Source organism: Schistocerca serialis, chromosome 7 (genome assembly GCF_023864345.2).
Source record: "Schistocerca serialis cubense isolate TAMUIC-IGC-003099 chromosome 7, iqSchSeri2.2, whole genome shotgun sequence".
Lineage (NCBI taxonomy): Eukaryota > Metazoa > Arthropoda > Insecta > Orthoptera > Acrididae > Schistocerca > Schistocerca serialis.
In genome coordinates this window covers 179,718,214-179,739,640 of record NC_064644.1, presented here as the reverse complement: position 1 = coordinate 179,739,640, position 21,427 = coordinate 179,718,214, and the positions used below count along the sequence as shown (strand labels likewise).

Here is a 21,427-nt window from a genome sequence, read left to right as displayed (position 1 = left end):
GATGTGCGTTAGCATTTATTTTTGGAATATTTTGAAAAATTAAGAGAATTAAATAAAAAGCATGACAAAAACAATATTCACGCGGATCTTTCTTTCATATCAAGTGAGCAGTGGTGTTTTCTTTTCGGTGTTTGTTGGTGGATAGAACGACGAAGAGGATTTTATCGATTTTTTCCAGCAGAGAAGACCCTCTCATGGGCTACCAGTTTTGCCTCATTTGATAGTGTCATTTTTAGGTTTGACAGGAATGTTAATTTTATTATTTGTTATGCTCATAGAAGTTAAATTTTATCAACGAATCCAGAGAGGTATTACAAATATCTGATTGGTTACTTACCATGCAGCCGTATACTGCAGGCTACAATTGTACGAGTTATTCACTTCTGCATGGCTGATAATGTACGGATCCTTTCAATAGATAGACGTCGCCTTCCATATTCCTTCTTTTGCATGTAATAATCCTTGCAGACATAAACGGCCAAGGGTAGTCTCCAGGTTGTCTGATGGTTTTTTAAGATTCTGACGCGGGTGAGTCCCTCACAGAAAGAGACTCCTATGAATTTATTTCAGATTCCTGCAAAAGACGTGAAGGTTAATACTTCTTATCTCTGATTTTCTTATGGCAGCGGGTGGGTCAACAAACACGCGTTTTCTTATCACTTTACTACCAAGATTGAACATACACATATTACTTAAGAAACATAGTGTAGTTGATATTTCTGAAATGCTTCTGTTCATTTAAGTTACAATACAGCCGTAATTTTTCCCGAGGGCATGCAGCTTTACTGTATGATTACATGATGATGGCGTCCTCTTGGGTAAAATATTCCGGAGGTAAAATAGTCCCCCATTCGGATCTCCGGGCGGGGACTACTCAAGAGGATGTCGTTATCAGGAAAAAGAAAACTGGCGTTCTACGGATCGGAGCGTGGAATGTCAGATCCCTTAATCGGGCAGGTAGGTTAGAAAATTTAAAAAGGGAAATGGATAGGTTGAAGTTAGATATAGTGGGAATTAGTGAAGTTCGGTGGCAGGAAGAACAAGACTTCTGGTCAGGTGACTACAGGGTTATAAACACAAAATCAAATAGGGGTAATGCAGGAGTAGGTTTAATAATGAATAGGAAAATAGGAATGCGGGTAAGCTACTACAAACAGCATAGTGAACGCATTATTGTGGCCAAGATAGATACGAAGCCCACACCTACTACAGTAGTACAAGTTTATATGCCAACTAGCTCTGCAGATGACGAAGAAATTGAAGAAATGTATGATGAAATAAAAGAAATTATTCAGATTGTGAAGGGAGACGAAAATTTAATAGTCATGGGTGACTGGAATTCGAGTGTAGGAAAAGGGAGAGAAGGAAACATAGTAGGTGAATATGGATTGGGGGACAGAAATGAAAGAGGAAGCCGCCTGGTAGAATTTTGCACAGAGCACAATATAATCATAGCTAACACTTGGTTTAAGAATCATGAAAGAAGGTTGTATACATGGAAGAACCCTGGAGATACTAAAAGGTATCAGATAGATTATATAATGGTAAGACAGAGATTTAGGAACCAGGTTTTAAATTGTAAGACATTTCCAGGGGCAGATGTGGACTCTGACCACAATCTATTGGTTATGACCTGTAGATTAAAACTGAAGAAACTGCAAAAAGGTGGGAATTTAAGGAGATGGGACCTGGATAAACTAAAAGAACCAGAGGTTGTACAGAGATTCAGGGAGATCATAAGGGAGCAATTGACAGGAATGGGGGAATTAAATACAGTAGAAGAAGAATGGGTAGCTTTGAGGGATGAAGTAGTGACAGCAGCAGAGGATCAAGTAGGTAAAAAGACGAGGGCTAGTAGAAATCCTTGGGTAACAGAAGAAATATTGAATTTAATTGATGAAAGGAGAAAATATAAAAATGCAGTAAGTGAAACAGGCAAAAAGGAATACAAACGTCTCAAAAATGAGATCGACAGGAAGTGCAAAATGGCTAAGCAGGGATGGCTAGAGGACAAATGTAAGGATGTAGAGGCCTATCTCACTAGGGGTAAGATAGATACCGCCTACAGGAAAATTAAAGAGACCTTTGGAGATAAGAGAACGACTTGTATGAGTATCAAGAGCTCAGATGGAAACCCAGTTCTAAGCAAAGAAGGGAAGGCAGAAAGGTGGAAGGAGTATATAGAGGGTCTATACAAGGGCGATGTACTTGAGGACAATATTATGGAAATGGAAGAGGATGTAGATGAAGATGAAATGGGAGATATGATACTGCGTGAAGAGTTTGACAGAGCACTGAAAGACCTGAGTCGAAACAAGGCCCCCGGAGTAGACAACATTCCATTGGAACTACTGACGGCCGTGGGAGAGCCAGTCCAGACAAAACTCTACCATCTGGTGAGCAAGATGTATGAAACAGGCGAAATACCCTCAGACTTCAAAAAGAATATAATAATTCCAATCCCAAAGAAAGCAGGTGTTGACAGATGTGAGAAGTACCGAACAATCAGTTTAATAAGCCACAGCTGCAAAATACTAACACGAATTCTTTACAGACGAATGGAAAAACTAGTAGAAGCCGACCTCGGAGAAGATCAGTTTGGATTCAGTAGAAATACTGGAACACGTGAGGCAATACTGACCTTACGACTTATCTTAGAAGAAAGATTAAGGAAAGGCAAACCTACGTTTCTAGCATTTGTAGACTTAGAGAAAGCTTTTGACAATGTTGACTGGAATACTCTCTTTCAAATTCTAAAGGTGGCAGGGGTAAAATACAGGGAGCGAAAGGCTATTTACAATTTGTACAGAAACCAGATGGCAGTTATAAGAGTCGAGGGGCATGAAAGGGAAGCAGTGGTTGGGAAGGGAGTAAGACAGGGTTGTAGCCTCTCCCCGATGTTGTTCAATCTGTATATTGAGCAAGCAGTAAAGGAAACAAAAGAAAAATTCGGATTAGGTATTAAAATCCATGGAGAAGAAATAAAAACTTTGAGGTTCCCTGATGACATTGTAATTCTGTCAGAGACAGCAAAGGACTTGGAAGAGCAGTTGAATGGAATGGACAGTGTCTTGAAAGGAGGATATAAGATGAACATCAACAAAAGCAAAACAAGGATAATGGAATGTAGTCTAATTAAGTCGGGTGATGCTGAGGGAATTAGATTAGGAAATGAGGCACTTAAAGTAGTAAAGGAGTTTTGCTATTTGGGGAGCAAAATAACTAATGATGGTCGAAGTAGAGAGGATATAAAATGTAGGCTGGCAATGGCAAGGAAAGCATTTCTGAAGAAGAGAAATTTGTTAACATCCAGTATTGATTTAAGTGTCAGGAAGTCATTTCTGAAAGTATTCGTATGGAGTGTAGCCATGTATGGAAGTGAAACATGGACGATAAATAGTTTGGACAAGAAGAGAATAGAAGCTTTCGAAATGTGGTGCTACAGAAGAATGCTAAAGATTAGATGGGTAGATCACATAACTAATGAGGAAGTATTGAATAGGATTGGGGAGAAGAGAAGTTTGTGGCACAACTTGACCAGAAGAAGGGATCGGTTGGTAGGACATGTTCTGAGGCATCAAGGGATCACCAATTTAGTATTGGAGGGCAGCGTGGAGGGTAAAAATCGTAGAGGGAGACCAAGAGATGAATACACTAAGCAGATTCAGAAGGATGTAGGTTGCAGTAGGTACTGGGAGATGAAAAAGCTTGCACAGGATAGAGTAGCATGGAGAGCTGCATCAAACCAGTCTCAGGACTGAAGACCACAACAACAACAACAACATTTCTGTTGGTTGCTTAGCTCGATATTCCAGCAATCATGAAATGACACATCAGTGCATCCCTTATATTTTGTTTGTAAAGCAAAATACAACGTATGCAGTAATGGCAGATCGTATCATTAGCGCCGTCCTGTAAGATGCCGATACAGTTCTGCCAGAAATATCAGAGAAATTTCGGAGTCTATCTGCGCGGGCCTAGAATGGTTCGAATGGTTCGAGTATAGGCATGTTCCCTGTGCGTGCGTTATAACCCGGAGATGCCTGAATGTTTGAATTTTGCCTCTAGTAGGCCCGTAGGGAAACGTCTTATTTTATACTAGGAATTCTGATACCTTAACGTGGCTTCTGGACCTGATAAGATGCATGAGAACGTTATACTGGCGAACTATTTCTATTTCAAATTACCTCTTTTGAAGGGTGCCAAAGGCGGAAGGAGGCATAATAGTAGAACAAAAGAGTCATGTCGGCCTCAATTTTCATAAAAGAGCCGCCCTTTTGCGAATAAATCAGTATCTTGTGTCAGACTCGATTATTTCTCTTGTTTTTGGCTTAGTTATGTCCTTCTCTCCATCATTACTCTATGTAGTTAAAGAGGACCGAGTGAGATGAAAATAAATTTATTTTGGTTGACGTTGAATCCTTATAGTAGCTTCATTTCGAATCACTTCTAACCTTTGGAGACGACACGATGTAAGCATTAGCCGGTGCATTTCGTGTACATTTACAAACATAGCTTCTCGCACATAAGTGTTGACGTCTGCTCCACTTGTTTCTGTTGCTGGTTTTGTCTTTGGGGCAGATGTGCAGATTGTAGAATTAAAGACAGACGGGGAGAGGAGGTGGCTCATCAGTCTGATAAGCTATCGTAGCCTCGTCCTGTGTGAGGTACTTTTTCTCACTTGACAGTTTTAGACGACGACAGCCGGTGCCGATCTTCCTATCCACGATCTTCCCATAGATCTGCTTCGTGATGTATTATAATGTAGAATTTGCTTCACAATCCTTGTCTTCGACGTTCGAAAATCATATTCTTTCTATTTATCCTTCATCTACATTCTTCTTATGTGGTTTTTAGCGCGCCAAGTTCTTTGTTTATTGAGTAATTTCTGACTTTATCTGTACTGTTGCAACGTTTGTCCATATGAGATACTTGTACCATGTTTTTTCCTCTGTACGTCCTTTAATCTCATCCTTATAATAACATAAGAATATCTTTCACGCAGAAGCCCGACAATCTATACCTTCTTATTTTGTCTAGCATAAACACAGAACGTTTTACGATACATTTCACGTGACTGTTACAACTGATGTGTGAATATTGAATGTTAAATGTTTTACCTAAGGTCCTGAGTGAGGTGGTAGATTGGTCGTATTAATGCCCATAACACTCTGACGCGTCACAAAACTTTTTTGCAATGTTAGAAATTATATATGTTTCAGGTGTGATGAAAATGACTATCAATGTAGGAAATGACTATCAATATTTCAGTCTTTCAATCAGCGTCACTTACGTTTGTTTTTTCGTTATTTCTTTCTGTCCTACTTTAATCTCTCCAGACAGTCATGTGTAGACACTATATCTGAAGCTATCAGTACTCTGTATATATAGTGATCACACGGCACTCACTGTTACAACAGAAGATGATGGAGTATACGCATGTTGAAACGTCAGCTGTTATGAAGGCAAACCTGTTCACCGTTTCATCTGGGGATTTGATGCAAACTAGAGATTTGATGCAAACTCAAACATAAGTACGTTGTGTACAAAAGGCAGATACTTGGATTGAAATACCCAACTTTCACAAACTTTGAACTTGATATAAATGGTTTGCATATCGTGTACTTCATCAAGACTAAAATAATTATATCTCGTAATATATTCAATTTCGCACCAATAACAGCCTGTCGTGGAGTTATAATTTGCTGTCGGGTCTAGGCATACTCTACTATCACACTCATGAAACTATAAGAAAACAATAATTAGGATCTGTCAGTAGTTAAAGGACGGTCAGTTTAAGAACAATTCAAACATGAATGAATATGACTGTTTAAACATGTGTGGAATTACCACTTTGAGACCATGAACCGATGAGAATGTGGTTTACTAGATACAATACTTCACGAAGTACGTTGACGAAATAGATACATACCTAAACAAGCTATACACAGATCCAGAGAGAATAAAACACTATGTTAAGTAGTAAATGGACTATGGTGGTCACGACACAAGACTCCCTAATAGCCCTGATAGCTCAATGCTACCGGTTTCGATCAGTAGACCGTTATCAAGCCGAAACAGAGCGTAACCAGCTTGTCACTACAACGTTTGAAGTGAACAACTTCGATGCAGGTGGAAAAACATAGTTTCAGTTATAATAAATAATCTATAAAAGATCATACATTTCATTTGAAGTGTGTACTCGTCTCGTGTGCGCCCCCTGTATATCTGGGTCTTATGGACATTATTTGTTGTAACAGAAGCTATGTTTTTCTATCTACACAAAGGTTGTTCACTTCATACGGTGTCGTGACAAGCTGGTTACGTTTTGCTTCGGCTTGATAATGGTCTGTTAATCGAAACCGGTAGCATTGATAATAAAAATAAACTGCTGACAGTCATCTACCCCTCCGAACTTTCACTGTTATTTGATATTTGTAAAGCCCCACCTCATCGCAAATCTGTAATAGTCCTGGGGCTCCGTAGCTCCTAAAGCCAAATACACGAAATGAAATACGCTTACAGAATTTTTACAGGAAATAAGTACAATGTTTGCCCCTTTTTAATGCTTTTCACATCAAGCCGAAACCGTGAATGCAACAATGAAATATGTAAGCACAATCTGGGTATTGCTAGTCAGAGTTCGAATACCAGACAGGATTGGCAATACCAAATACCCTCTAGCTGGTATCTGTGCCCATTCATTGAGTTTGTAAAATAAGGTCTGGCCCGAATAATTCGAATGGACGTCACTCATATCAGTACGGAACTTCCAGCGACGAGTGTCTGTTACATTAATTTTGGTCTTAAGGCAGGAAAAGTCCTCTGAGCATTATGCCCATTTGGCCTTAAACAGTGTTATATAAGTTGAGAAAAAATATGCTTTCGGATCTGTGTCGTAATTGTAAATGTTTGTCTGTAAATGAGTTTGAGTCCCTGAAATGTCTTTGGACTATCATCGTGGGTTTTTCGTGAAGAGAATTGGGGGTTGTTGGCTTAACACATTTATGACAGAGTGAGGAGAAGAATTTGTTTTAGCATGACATTTTATGGTATCTGTTTTATGATACAGCAGTTTGGTAGTTTCACTAAGTGTTCACTGATGTGTGTAATGGGGGTATAGCGGGGATCGTTGGTGCTAAATCGGAAAACTTCTTTTTGAGAGTCTAAAGACGATGTAGATGACAGTCAGACGCTATGGGCGGCATTTCTGAACCGCAGGGAGTATAATGGCACGTCAGATGGACATTTGTGGGTCTTATTATGAAACAGTGACCGTAATTGGTTATGTGCTGGTCATGTCATTCTCTTGCCCATTGTGACACCAAGCTATTTGACAGTGTCACTCATTTGAGACTGACGCTCTGCCTACTGCGCTACCGAGTCAAGTCCATGAGTTGTCGGCTGGGCGCTTGAGATTGGTATTGAACAGAATTCGTGGCTTGATGATCTTACATCACTGGATGTTTTCCTTCAGATGCCTCTGGACGTCCATAACAATGTCTCTGGACGTGCGTAAAAATGTGTTCGGCAGCGCTTCAAGAGCGCATTATCAAAGGCTTGCAGGGCAACTGCTTGGCTCTACCTCGTTGGTGAAGACAGAGGACAGCACAGGTCTCAGAGCCGAACCCTGCGGCACTCCACTGATGATCAGTTTTTTCTGCTACAATGCTGGCCATTGCCAAAAAAGAATCATTTTTGTTTCAAGAATGAATGAATAATTTTGAACATGTGCCCCGGACATCCTGTGGCTTCCAGTTTCAATATTAAATCATAAAGACAGACGAAGTTTAAGGCCTTGTCTGTATTAAGGAACACATCGCAGTGCTGTCTCCTTGATTCTTCGCTGCTCATACGTACTCTATCGAGTGGAGAGGCAGGTAGACTATGGGAGTACAGTGGAAAACACAAACCGTCCTTGGAGTAGGGTAGTACAATACGCTCCAGACTGTCGCCTAGTCCGATATTAACTCCTGAATATTTATCTGAAAACTGATTTGAACACCTAGTTCGGCAGCCCAAACGCAATGGAAATATCTTAGTCCTTGTAGTTACAAATATGCCGGACCTTACAGACAACAGGACGTAGAGGAATTATGGGAAGGGTTTAAGCAGATTGTAAATCGTGGTCTGGAGGATTACGTGCCTAGTAAGTGGATTAAGGACGGGAAAGACCCACTGTGGTTTAATAATGAGATTCGTAAAATGCTGAGGAAGCAGAGGCTGTTGGACTGTCGGTTCAAAAGAGAATGTGCAAATGGCGACAAACAAAGGTTAGTGCAGATTCGTGCGTCTGTGAAAAGATCTACGGGCGAATCATACAACTACTACTATCTTCATAATTTAGCCAAAACTCTGGCAGAGAGCCCGAGAAAATTCTGATCCTATGTAAAATAGCTAAGTGGGTTTCAGGCACCCATCTAGTCACTGTTGAGCAGTCTGGGGTGCCTGTTGAAGATATCAAAACGAACGCCGAAGTTTTAAATTTGACGTTCAAAAAATCGTTCACGAAGAAGAACCGTACAAACATATCATCGTTTGACCATCGAACATTAAGAAACACCCCTGGTATAGAGAAACGACTGAAGGAGTTGAAAACAAATAAATCATCACATACATACAGAACCCAAGTTCGGTTTTTCAAAGAGTAGTCTACAAAAATGGTTCAAATGGCTCTGAGCACTATGGGACTTAACATCTGTGGTCATCAGTCCCCTAAAACTTAGAACTACTTAAACCTAACTAACCTAAGGACATCACACACATCCATGCCCGAGGCAGGATTCGAACCTGCGACCGTAGTGGTCACGCGGTTCCAGACTGAAGCGCCTGGAACCGCACGGCCACACCGGCCGGCAGTAGTCTACAGCATTAGCGCCTCACTTAGCTTACATTTATCGTGTATCTGTCGCCCAGCGCAATGTCCCAAGCGAATGAAAAAAAAAAAAAGAAAAACAGGTGACTACTGTGTATAAGAAGAGTAAAAGAACGGACCTACGCATGAAGTAAATTTCCTTGAAATCGAGAGGCTTATGCCCACGAATCAGCATGGTTTTAGAAATCATCGATCGGGTGAAACTCAGGTTGCCCTTTTCTCACATGATATATTGGGAACTATGGACGAAGGCCAACAGGCAGATTCTATATTTCTAGATTTCTGGAAAGCGTTTGACACAGTACCCCATTGCAGGCTGTTAAAGGAGGTACGAGCAGATAGAATAGGTTCACAGATATGTGAGTGGCTTTTTAAGTTACAGAACCCACTATGTTGTCCTCGACGGCGACTGTTCATCAAAGACAAGGGTATCGTCAGGAGGGCCGCAGTTAAGTACAATAGGACCGCTATTGTTCTCTATATAGGTAAATGATTTGGCGAACAGGATGGGCAGTAATCTGTGGTTGTTTGCTTATGATGCTGCCGTGTACGGTAAGGTGCTAAAGATGACTGTAGAAGGACATAAGATGACTTAGACAAAATTTTTAGCTGGTGTGATGAATAGCAGCTAGAAAACTGCAAGTTAATACGCATGAGTTGGAAAAACAAAACCGTTAAGTTCGGATACAGCATTAGTCGTGACCTCCTTGACACAGTCATGTCTTTTAAATACGAGTATCTAGGCGTAATGTTGAGAAGTGATGTTATCGACTTCGGTTTATTGAGAGAATTCTAATGACTTCGGTTTATTCGCAGAATTCTAAGAAAGTGTGGTTCATCTGTTAAGGAGCACCCATATATGTCACCAAGTCTAGACAGAAACCCAGTGCTGTTGCGACCTATTCTTGAATACTGCTTGAATGTTTGAGATCCGTAGCTGGTCACATTGAAGGAAGACATCGAGCAATTCAGAGACGGGCTGCTTGATTTGTTACTGGTAGGTTCAGATAACATGCAAGTGTTACGGAGATGCTTCAGGAGCTCAAACGGGAATTCCTGGAGAAAAGTGACGTTATTTTCGAATAACATTAGTGAGAAAGTTTAGAGAACCGAAATTTGCTGCTGACTGCTGAACGATCCTGTCGCCTCCAACATGCATACGTGTAATGACCTCGAAGATAAGATACGAGAAACTGGGGCCCATACGGAGGCATATAGACAGTTGTTTTATCCTCATTCCATTTGCGAAAGGAAGAGGAAAGGAAATGAGTAGTATTGGCATGGGTATCCTCTGTCACGCGCCGTAAGGTGGATTGTGGAGTATCTATGTAAATGTAGGCGCAGATGTAACTTTGCTGACCGGCCTCACTGCCCTCGCACTGTGCCTCATTGGCCTCTGGTCCTCAGGGATAGTGAGGCTGTGGGCATATCAGGACAAATGCGGCCATTATTCTCCTATACAAACAAAGCAGGCAGTTGCTCTATCTCCCCTTAGGTAAGCAGCCATTAACATGGGCCCTTGTTTTGTTTATTTAGGGAATGTCGATCAATATAATTGCAATTAATGGTCAATAACTGTTATTATAATTATCATAATTTATAGCCAGGGTGGTGGCCGAGACGTGGGCCTGCTTTTATGTTTACTCAGGTGTTAGTTGATGTCAAATGTTTTTAGCCTAAAGTGATAAATGTCATCATAAAGATGGTAATTTATGGCCCAAAAATGGCACCTCACCTCCCCAAACAGTGCAGTGAGCTCTTATTGTTCCTTCAGCGTCCCTCTGTGTCCCCAGCATCCTGAGACTGTACCCCACTCGAGTGATAGCAGCAGCCACAAATTCAGGTGACAATGCAAATTTCCAGTGCAGTATGGCGCCCAAAAGTATTCGCAAATTTCCAATTTTTTTCTAAAATATGCGACACTATTTATGGTTTTGGAAATAATTTTACTGATTTTTCAAGAAGGTGCACGTAAATATATGTTTTGTGAACATTTTACTGATTTTTTTATGAAGACACGTGTAAATACAGTTTTATAAGTAGAACCACAATATATGCCATTCAGGTATGCCAGTGCATGACTCTGTTTACAGTTTTGGGGTAATTTTACGGATTCTTCGAGAAGACACATGTAAATAGTTTACCATGAACGTTAAAAAATTTCCTCAGTGTACCATCTGTAAGCAAACCACTGCTATGTACGGTTCTACCTATTGTTTTTATCAATAATCCACAAATACCTGCTTCTTTCAGGAAAATACAAGTAAAATGTACATATCACACAATCACCAAATCACAAAAAGTTAAGAAATTATGTTGACCTACAGTATGAAAAATGTTTTTTTAACAAGAATTATGCACCAGCCCTAAGTTTCACTGAAATGACCTATCCCCCACTCAGTCGGGTCCCCTAACACTATAAGATTCTACTGTACTTGTAAAACTAACAGCAAGAACGCTTATACTGAGAAACTCATATGCATCGTTACAACCCAGGCCTACACCTCTGCTGCCAGGATCAGAAAACTAAAGAGAGCTTTACAAGTACATTTTATTTAAGAATAAAGAAAAAAATATCTTCTGTACCGATAGCACCGCTGCTGCTACCAACGCCGTCGACTGATGAATCGCCACTGCAGTGCTTGCACCAGCCAGATTGCCTGACTGCTGGACAACACACGCGGATAAACAGGACATTACCAGCACCTACCTTGGATTCTCGTGACTGATGGCTAGCGGCCAGGGCAGATAAGGAGATGGTGCAGCAGCCCTCTCCTCCTGCACTGCAGACAGATTCTGAGATTCTTTTCTAGGTATCGTGATTACAAATGAGTAGTGATGACTTCGATCACTTTCTTTCCACTAGCCCTATATATTCAAACAGATCATATCCACGAATTTTCATCTCTCCCACTTGCTTTTGGGGCAGCCCCCAGGCCAGTGCATGCATGTGCCCTCACACCATTGCATGCCCCATCCATCTGTGACCCCATGGGTCGCTGCTGCTCGGCACTGCCAGTCAGCCAGCCGCAGCTAACAGGCTTATATGTAAGAACACTCTCAAGAATTTTTTAATGTAATGTGTCTCCTGGTTCCATAAATGTGTCTGTGGTCACCCTGTATATGTCCCTGATAGACATAGGCGAACATTCACTTACAAATCTTCTGGAAGTAGCAAGGAAATGAGCCTCTGGGAGAACTAGGATGGAATTATTGAGATCGTGATCGCATCTCTTCACCTTGGGTAGCGTTGCAGTACACCTGCTGTGAATCCTTAGTTTTTTCCTCGGTGCACTAGGGGCTAACTATTTTGACAAATGATCGTCGTGATATCAAGTACGAGTAGATTAATGTAGTGTAGTATAGTTTAGTGTTGTGTAGTAGAGTGTAGTCTACAATAAAAATATAAATTACAAAATTTGTTATGTAGCATTGTAGTGTAGTACAGTAGACCAGTAGCATGTGCCTTCTGGATTCCAGATTAACATAAATCTGTACACCAGACTGTAACATTGCAGCTCGTCCTGTTTTCTGAAGGAGAACACCCTACTCCTCCTTGTTGCCCAAAAACAAAATAAGATATTACGTCGGGATTCCAGCAGGAAAAGCAATGAACACAATCCTTACATAACAACACACCTGGACCACACTGATCGACTGGTGTAGCAAATAATAACATTACAGGGGTGTGTGGCGGGTTCTATCTTTAACTTACCCGCACATTAGCAGTGTGGTCAGCCTCCCAGCTTTCTCAACCTGTAACCTACCTGTCCTTATCTGCAGTGCAGCGTCTCATGCATTGTCCATCACACTGTGAATTCCTTCTCTCCACAAAAGCATAAGACCAATGTGTGGACGTGAAGATTTACCACTACTAAAGAAAGTAACAACTTTCTGGTAAAAATGGAGTACATTTTTGGGGCCGGTTGGCGTCTATAAAATCTTCTGACACAGTTTCACAAACAACACAACTTCTGTACTGTGCAGCTCAGAATCCACTAAGATTGTGGACATGTGGTTGTGCCTCTCTGTGTGATAAGTACTTCATTTGTGCATCCTCTCTCCTGAGACAAATTTGTAATGAATCTTGTCCCAATTCGACTAGTTTCAATTACACTCTCTCAAGGATAATGCTCTTTCTGCCATGCAGATCTTCCCTACACGATGCCAGGATCGTTTACATAGGAATGATATGGAACTACAGAGTCCTGACCTACTAAAGTCGCACAATACAAAACAATAGTGACCATAAGCGACAGGTTACTATCGACCACTGCTTGTCCACAAATGAGAATTACAGCAGCAGAAGAAAGCGATGCATCTGGCTTACCGTGTCAGATGGCATCCGTATGGTTGCGCAGAATAAGCTTTGCTGGGTGAACTATGTTCGTCTAGACCTCTGTCACTGTCCAAATTAAAATTTAATTCACAGTTATAAAACAGCAAAACATAAGCGCCATTCACTTCACACACTCTGTCTCTGTTGCAGCAAAACACAATTCCAAGATTTTGGCCAGCGACACTGACACCGAATACCCCCACCAAAAAAAAAAAAAAAAAAGTTGTGTCATGTAATATTTTGTGTAATGTAATATCTTGTATGGACACCTTTTATTGACCTGACACGTTCCACATCATTGCGAAGTGTCGTATTCATGATCTATGGAACAAGTACTAATCTAATCTAATCTTCCAGAGCCCCATGTGCCTAGCAATCGCATTCCTGCCGTTATTCGCACTCACTGCGCCACTGTGACGTCATCCAACACCTTTTTCGTGAAATTAAACGAGCTCATGCCTAACTGCATTTTATTGTTTCCCTAGCACTCGAATTATTGAGTTATGACTTTATATAATTTTTACCACTGCTTCCTGCTTGACCTTATTTACCGTCCGTACTATTGTGTCTTTGCTGGAGGACGCTGGCCTGTCGGGCCAGTCCTCCTTTCCTAAAGTGGAGGGATATCTCTCTATGGATACTGCATCTTCGCCTCTTCCGTGGCTGTGTTCCTCCTCCTTCTTGCTTGTGGAAGTCGCCGCGTCCCACGACGCCCCCTCCCCAGTTCGGCTCACTTTACAATCGTTTAACACTGTCAACCACGCGCTCTGCACCGGCTCGCCTCATGCCCGACATCAAACTGAATTGTGATTCGTGTCTCTTAATCAAAATCGCTATAACTTGTGTTTCATTTCTTGTACAGCAACCCCATTTGCTTCCCCAGAAAATGATTGAAAGCAGCACTAAACTAGAGCTTGGGTTTTCGCGCTCATCACACTGCCACATCTCACCCCACCTCAACTGTTTTTTGCAAAACAATCTTGTTTCTCGTAAACAGTATTAATATACTCCATCCATACAATTTTAATAACTCTGCTGCAAGAATTCCTTTCCTCCAACCTGTCGACTATTTGTTTCCCCATTTGTATACCTCTTAACTCCTTATCGATGACTGAACTTCTTACTACTGCTTCAATTATTTTTCCAAGAACACCAGTTTTCGTAACACTAACCACTAATCTTCAGCCTATCTACTTCGTTACTACTTAGCTCCTAGGCACAAATAATGTTGATATTACATATTTTACAGACGGTATCATCCCACTGCAACTTCAACATTTTTGTTTCTTCCTTTTTCTCGTAGTCCATGTGGTCTTACACATTTTACATTTCTCTTACTTTTTCTTTACTCGGTCACTCATTTTATATGGCACAATCCAGGTTTGCATGCTTCATCCATTCATACTTCTTTTGTCTGCCTATCAGAGCTTTATCCGCCCTTTCGATATTCTATTTTCCTTAGTCCAACTCAATTCAATCTGCTTACTATGTTTATATGTCTATTTTAATAAATCACTGCCGCTCTTGCTGCTCAACTCATGACAAACATTACATACATTATCCTACCTTTACACATTTTCGAGCTTCAGCTCACCACCTGCTTTGTCAAATACACTACTGGCCATTAAAATTACTACACCATGAAGATGACGTGCTACAGACACAAAATTTAACCGACAGGAAGAAGATGCTGTGATATACAAATGATTAGCTTTTCAGACCATTCACACAAGGTTGGCGCCGCTGGCGACATCTACAACGTGCTGACATGAGGAAAGTTTCCAAGCGATTTCTCATACACAAACAGCAGTTGACCAGCGTTGCCTGGTAAAACGTTGTTGTGATGCCTCGTGTAAGGAGGAGAAATGCGTACCATCACGTTCCCGACTTTGATAAAGGTCGGATTGTAGCCTATCGCGATTGCGGTTTATCGTATCTCGACATTGCTGCTCGTGTTGGTCGAGATCCAATGACTGTTACCAGAATATGGGTTCAGCAGAGTAATACGGAACGCCGTGCTGGATTCCAACGGCCTCGTATCACTAGCAGTCAAGATGACAGGCATCTTATCCACCTGGCTGTAACGGATCGTGCAGCCACGTCTCGATCCCTGAGTCAACAGATGGAGACGTTTGCAACAACCATCTGCACGAACAGTTCCACGATGTTTGCAGCGTGCGGTTCTAGGCGCTGCAGTCTGGAACCGAGCGACCACTACGGTCGCAGGTTCGAATCCTGCCTCGGGCATGGATGTGTGTGATGTCCTTAGGTTAGTTAGGTTTAATTAGTTCTAAGTTCTAGGCGACTGATAACCTCAGACGTTAAGTCACATAGTACTCAGTGCCATTGATGTTTGCAGCAGCATGGACTATCAGCTCGGAGACCATGCTTGCGGTTACCCTTGACGCTGCATCACAGACAGTAGCGCCTGCGATAGTGTACTCAACGACGACCCTGGGTGCACGAATGGCAAAACGTCATTTTTTCGGATGAATCCAGGTTGTGTTTACAGCATCATGATGGTCGCATCCGTGTTTGGCGACATCGCGGTGAATGCACACTGAGAGCTTGTATTCGTGATCGCCATACTGACGTATTACCCAGCGCGATGGTATGGGGTGCCATTGGTTACACGTCTCGGTTACCTCTTGTTCGCATTGACGGCACTTTGAACAGTGGACGTTACATTTCAGATTTGTTACGACCCGTGGCTCTACCCTTCATTCGATCCCTGCGAAACCCTACGTTTCAGCAGGATAATGCACGACCGCATGTTGCAGGTCCTGTACGGGCCTTTCCAGAAAGGCTGGCCAGCACATTCTCCAGATCTCTCACCAATTGAAAACGCCTGGTCAATGGTGGCCGAGCAACTGGCTCGTCACAATACGCCAGTCACTACTACTGATGAACTGTGGTTTCGTGTTGAAGCTGCATGGGCAGCTGTACCTGTACACGCCATCCAAGCTCTGTTTGTCTCAATGCCCAGGCGTATCAAGGCCGTTATTACGGCCAGAAGTGGTTGTTCTGGGTACTGATTTCTCAGGAACTATGCACCCAAATTGCGTGAAAATGTAATCACATGTCAGTTCTAGTATAATATATTTGTCCAATGAATACCCGTTTATCATTTGCATTTCTACTTGGTGTAGCAATTTTAATGACCAGCAGTGTATTTCCCCCATATTCACTAACGCCGGGGAACTTAGCCTTAGGGATTTGTTTTTTTTTTCATGAATTTTTCTTATTTTCTACCACAGTGATATGTCTTATTACTGATCTCTGGTTCCATTTCATATTACAGTTAAGCAGCCGACTTCTACCTCATTTACCCAAAAGATTACACCTATTCTTTATCTCTGATTACCCTTTTACTAAATATTTCGTTCCTCTGAATAGCTAAGACTTTCCTCTCTGACAATTGCAATTCTGCTTTTTTGTCACCTGCTTCTCTACACTACTCAGTGTGACCTTCTCAGTGCTCTCTGGAAGAACCTCTGATAGACCACAGTACCTGGAAGAGACTGAAGCAAATAATGGAAAAAACTGCATCAGATTACTGAGGTGCAAACAGTTGAAAAACTGTGAAGTCTCTCAAAGAATGACAGACTCCCTACACTTGCTTATTTCTCTCTCTAGTACATTCCTTAGTCCAAATACCCTCTTTGGGCTGAGCTTCAAAGTTTACTTCATACCTATACACGTGCAGGAAATCCATCCTCAATAAAAATTTTACTCTGAAGTTTGATATTATATTATGTTCCAGTCTTATTTACCTCACCTTCACTACCGCCATTGTTTTCTGGCGAATAGCCTTTGACGCCTTTCCAGTAGCTCCAAATATTTCTGCTGGGCTTACTGGAAACACAACCATAATGGCCTTGCCTGGCAAACTAGCGAAGTACTCTTCAGATAATCATGAAATTTCTGAATTACTGTACACATAACTTATTACACCTCCTAACTGCACATTGAAAATCAGCACAGCACTACTGCAGTAGCCATGGACTCATTCTCTGCTAACAAATCCGCCATTGTTGTCTGGTTGTCAAATTCTGGGATAGCTCTGCCACTCTCAGATTTAATTTTACTTATAGGCAAACATTGAAAACTGTCGAGCAACCTTTCATGAAGCGATAATCCACAAACATGCTCAGTTTCTGCGCTCTCAGCATGAGAGTCGGGCAGCTCAGCTTCACAGTCATTTAACCTTGAGGGTTGCCTGTGGTCAGTACCTCCCTTAAACACGAACTCAAAAACAATATCCCTTTCTCACTCCCCTCCATTGGCGGTTTTCTTAACTTCTGCTGATTCTAGTTCCCCTGTTGTGATACTACAACTCCTGTCTGTACCGTCAGGCTCCACATTTACTCTTGAATGCCACGGCGCCCAACACCTTTGACGAAATGAGATATAACTATTATTACTGCCCTCATGTCTTGGTGTTGTCTCTTCAAGCAAGCGCACTATGTTTTAGCTGTGCCCTTCTCCTACATTTAGTGTGCTGTTTCTGTGGTCTGTGTTGCGTCCAGTGAGCTCTCTTCCGCTGCTCTGCAGCTCTCTCTGTCGTCCTCACTACCGGCCTCCTTTCATTCTCTCGTTCGTCTCCTGCTGTGGATGCAATCTCGGCTGTGTGTGGCACAGCACTAGTTGAAGTCACAGCTTACCCCACCAGCGACTCTTTCTCTTGGCCGAGGCCAAGCGCTGCCATCCCTCTTCACTCTCTTTTTATTTACTTCCCCTAACTACATCTACATCTACATACATACTCCGCAATTCACCACACGGTGCGTGGCGGAGGGTACCTCGTACCACAACTAGCATCTTCTCTCCCTGTTCCACTCCCAAACAGAACGAGGGAAAAATGACTGCCTATATGCTTCTGTACGAGCCCTAATCTCTCTTCTCTTATCTTTGTGGTCTTTCCGCGAAATGTAAGTTGGCGGCGGTAAAATTGTACTGCAGTCAGCCTCAAATGCTGGTTCTCTAAATTTCCTCAGTAGTGATTCACGAAAAGAACGCCTCCTTTCCTCTAGAGACTCCCACCCGACTTCCTGAAGCATTTCCGTAACACTCGCATGATGATCAAACCTACCAGTAACAAATCTAGCAGCCCGCCTCTGAATTGCTTCTATGTCCTCTCTCAATCCGACCTGATAGAGATCCCAAACGCTCGAGCAGTACTCAAGAATAGGTCGTATTAGTGTTTTATAAGCGGTCTACTTTGCAGATGAACCACATATTTCCAAAATTCTACCAATGAACCAAAGACGACTATCGGCCTTCCTCACAATTGCCATTACATGTTATGACCTTCCATATCGCTCTGCAATGTTACGCCCAAATATTTAATCGACGTGACTGTGTCAAGCGCTACACCACTAATGGAGTATTCAAACGTTACAGGATTCTTTTTCCTATTCATCTGAATTAATTTACATTTATCTATATTTAGAGTTAGCTGCCATTCTTTACACCAATCACAAATCCTGTCCAAATCATCTTGTATACTCCTACAGTCACTCAACGACGACACTTTCCCGTAGACCACAGCATCATCAGCAAACAGCCACACATTGCTATCCACCCTATCCAAAAGATCATTTATTTAGATAGAAAGCAACAGTGGACCTACCACACTTCCCTGGGGCACTTCAGATGATACCCTCACCTCCGATGAACACTCAGCATCGAGGACAATGTACTGGGTTCTATTACTTAAGAAGTCTTTTGCTTGAACCCGTAGTGTCATATGAGACCGCCACTTTCTTTGAATTTAAAAGACTTCTCTTAAAATCATCTAAATCTTTGCATTTAGCTGGTACCATGCTAGACCTCCTAATGACGTCGCCCCTTAAGTGCTCCACTACATAGAAAACTTATTCTTGTTCTATCTACGACAGGCATTACACCATCAAATTCCTGAATAAACTAACGTGCACACTACTGTATGGATCAAAATTAATCAATTTCTGACAGCTGATAATCGCTTCTTCTTCTGAAGAGCTAGATGAAGCCTGGAGTGCTCTTTGGGACAGCTTAGAAATTTCTTGCTCATTTTTCTCCAGCCGAGCATCCACCTGCCGCTTATGGACCTCTTGCTCTTTCTCAAACAATTCATACATTGCTCAGCTAGTGGCCAACGTCTGACTCGTCTTACTAAATGTAACTTAAAACTAGCATCTTGTCGAGATTTTATATTAGCTCTTGTATCACTCATCTCGTTATTTATTTTCTTCTCCAAATGTCCTGGTTTCACCTCCACCGCAGTGGTAAAGTTGTGATTACCTGTAGGATGACCTTCCAGTTCTTTAGAAACAGGCCCTAACACCTCATTTTGCCATGCAGCGCACTCCTATATCCAGGTCAGTACCCTCGTTATCTACCACTTGTTACACTTTAGTATCTACTTGCTGTTCCAGTTGCAACTTACACTTATCAGACTGCGCCAAGGTGCCTCGCTTTACTTCCTTTCACAAATCTGACACAATTTAAGACTGGAGATGATCTGATCTCCACCTTGTTTAATATCAGTACTAATTTCTTCTCAAAAGCACGCCAGGGTTGTAATCAGTGGCAGCAAGAAAACATTTCTCTCTTCCTCGCTGCAGTAGTATTGTTCACCAGACTCTGCTTTGAGTATCCTCAACGCCTATCCAAATTGAGTCACTCACGATTACTGTAAACCCTTCTTTCCGTTCCGTGTCCGTTAACTCTAAACTACTTGACTCTACTTTGCCTTCTCAGCAACCAAAACCCTTGTTGAATTCATATCTGGATTGAAAAACTCGATACTTCTTAGTTTCCTGTTTATACTGTCCATGCCAACGACCCCGCACCATCGTCCTTGACGTTCCCCTCTGTGCTAACTTTATCTTTCCCTGCCATTCTATTTTCTAAACTTACAAAGTTGCTCAACTGTTGGTACAAAACTTTGTAGCCTAGCTTTTGATGACTTCTATGGTGCGTTTTCTTCTGTCGCCAATGGCGCTCACCATAAAAATCCAAAACTGCAGAATTAGAATGTAGAACTCGTAATATTTACAAACGCTGTCATAACAACAAAACAATAGGAAGTATCGACAACTGCTTATGGCGGTTTCTGGTACACTTTCCTTCATGTGATTCTAAAATGAGCCACACGTCATGTGTTCGTAGGTACACTATCCTACGGGTACAACATTCTCCTTTTTAATGAAATAGCCACTGGTGCTGACAAAGAAGCAATGGAAAAATATTGTTCTGCAGAAGGCATATTAAAGTTCCAGAAACATTCCAAAGCGAATGTAGTCATTGTGTTGGCCTATCCTTATTAAAGTGTAATCAGTTTTATGCGAATATTCGTAGCAGAAAGTGATGGTAATGTCCTAGAACGTTTGTGGGTGTTTCCGTTCCATTCTAATATTATTTTTTTGATATTCCATCGGTAGCAGCAGGAAATTCAAATATATCTACGTTACAAGTAAGTCATACATTACCTACGACATGCCAGCTTTAGTTGTGAAATGCAAACTAATCCACACACATAACTGGAAACAACTGGATCGATTTGTGTGCCACTCCTGCAGAGTCTTGGCTGCCCGGGCACTTTTAATTACAAGCAAATCCCAGATAACCGTAGGGCTATCGGTAGGTCAAGATTATCACAACTCTATTTTAGCTTTCACCCGTATTCTTGTTACTAGTTACAGGGTGTATGTTTTGCTTTAACAAGAATGCTGATGACACTGAGTTATAGAATCTTGTCAGCGTTTCGTGTGCATCGGCTGGAAATATCTAGGCACAGAAAACTTGATGAAACATGACTTAGTCAATGACCTGCCTTACAGAATGATGATAAAATTTTTCTGACGTAATGAAGTAGTACTACAACAATGAATCGAAGTTATCTCGTCATCGTTATTAAGGGAGAGCGCGATTTAATATGCAGTCGACCTCTAGATGAACAGAAGATTAACAGAGGCAGCATTTTCTTGAATTGACTATGACACGAGGAGAACAAACTGCGGCCTCTTTAGCAGGGCCCCACACTGCCTGAAATCGTTTACGGCTGTCACAGAAAACGGGAAGATTGGATCCCTCTTCTATTGAATACATCTGCACAAAATCTTTCACAATAACTCCTACTCTAAGGCACAAGTAAGACCCGCTCTTCAGCGGAGTAAGAAGAAGTAACACAACGACCCAGCAGAAAAGACGAGGTGCTTGGTGTGCCT

At 41.8% G+C, this 21,427-nt stretch overlaps 1 long non-coding RNA gene across 1 annotated transcript in view; it reads right to left on the bottom strand.

The window, feature by feature from the left end:
• Positions 1–20,765, bottom strand: part of LOC126412115 (uncharacterized) — a 38,835-nt gene extending 18,070 nt beyond the window's left edge. Inside the window, exons 1-2 of the long non-coding RNA XR_007575232.1 lie at positions 20,690–20,765; positions 338–574 (exon numbers count right to left, since the gene is read on the bottom strand). This is a non-coding gene — a long non-coding RNA (uncharacterized LOC126412115). The remainder of the gene's footprint in view (positions 1–337; positions 575–20,689) is intronic.
• Positions 20,766–21,427: the final 662 nt, after the last annotated feature.